The sequence below is a fragment of the Cephus cinctus genome, unplaced genomic scaffold (assembly GCF_000341935.2).
Source record: "Cephus cinctus unplaced genomic scaffold, Ccin1 Ccin1_scaffold0240, whole genome shotgun sequence".
NCBI classification, from domain to species: Eukaryota; Metazoa; Arthropoda; class Insecta; order Hymenoptera; family Cephidae; genus Cephus; species Cephus cinctus.
The window spans coordinates 359,075-360,459 of NW_014332956.1; the positions used below are offsets into that span (position 1 = coordinate 359,075).

The 1,385-nt window shown below is 37.8% G+C and overlaps 1 long non-coding RNA gene across 1 annotated transcript in view; it reads left to right on the plus strand.

The window, feature by feature from the left end:
• The first annotated feature begins 208 nt into the window (after positions 1 to 208).
• The window catches only part of LOC112494066, a 26,426-nt gene continuing 25,249 nt past the window's right edge, over positions 209 to 1,385 (plus strand). Inside the window, exon 1 of the long non-coding RNA XR_003059192.1 lies at positions 209 to 392. This is a non-coding gene — a long non-coding RNA (uncharacterized LOC112494066). The remainder of the gene's footprint in view (positions 393 to 1,385) is intronic.

A 1,385-nucleotide genomic window follows, 5' to 3' on the forward strand; every position in this document is an offset into this window, starting at 1 on the left:
GATGCTGCTGCTGCTTCGTATGTGTGTGTAATATATATATATATATATATAATATACAAATAGCAGCTAGAGCCAATGGACGCAAACAAACAGCTGCTGCCAGTCATTCGTAATTCACGAAGTCTGTCAGACACGGGCGCGAGTTTTCAATGCGATTAGCACCTCGCGCAACTTCCTTTCCTTTTAGTACGGACAATAGTGACCCGGATTATGCACGCTTTTCCTGGTGCATCGGATGCAACTGCGTACCATGTTATATACTGCACTAGACACTCTATGCCTTCAGCCAGTCCTGCCTATAGATTTTGTTACTATACCTGCGGCTATACGTATCGGCTACTTGGGTGTTAAAAGTTGAGGACCTCCTGCGGAGACTGTACTTGGAATATAATGTACGTATAGATTACCTAACAGATAATTAATGAAATTAACAAGAAGAATAGACGTTGCTTGGTAAAAGTTACTTTGCCGCAGAATACATTCAAATACGGATAAGAGTCTTGGATACAGGGAAGAAATTCCTGAAATTGAATAAAATTTTGTGCAAAACCATCAAACTTGTTTTTCGTGATTTATAAATTAGACTAAGTGTTATATTCTGCGACATCCACTATACTATCTACGACTTTAAGACTTATTCTCTTTCTTTTTATTAAAATAAGAAGGCTGTAGTACACCAGCGAATTTTCATTGATTTTGAATAAGTAAATCGCGACTCGCTAGGATAGGTACTCATTATAAGGAATATCGAGTTTTACGAAAATCTGAAAGATAATTTTATTTTTCATAAGAATTGAAAAAAAAAAACAATTTTCAAGTTTCTCAAAGACAGTTCCTCGCTCAGAATTCTATTTACGGAGACCGCCCATGGTGTCTGGCTACAGGGCAATCTCCGCTGAACAAATTAGTATCTTGTACTGCGTTAAAAGCCGCAGTCACTTCAGAGATAGTATTGTCGGATACGAGTATCAGAGTGCAGGAGTACATAAGTAAGGAAAAGAAAAAAAAGAGATACAAGAATATATATAAGTAAGTGTACGTAGGCGAGAGTTACTGTCGGGTGTGGCTAGGCAAATCGAACCAGACAATCCTGACAATACCAAGAGATTTAGATTCTCAGTAGTGATTTCTAGATCTTAAATTCATCCAGACTCCCAAGATACCTTGGAGAATTTTGTCCCCGTGTAATCCTTACGTTTTGGTCAAATATTCGAGATGATCGACTCAGATAACAAAGGAAAGCGACTGTCACGCGAGTTCCTTTCAAAATTGGACCACCTTTTATATACCGTTAGTACTACTGACTGACCTGCTGTCAATCTCTCAGCACGCACAGCCTTTACATTCTTTGATATTCTCTCATGTATATATATATATATATATAT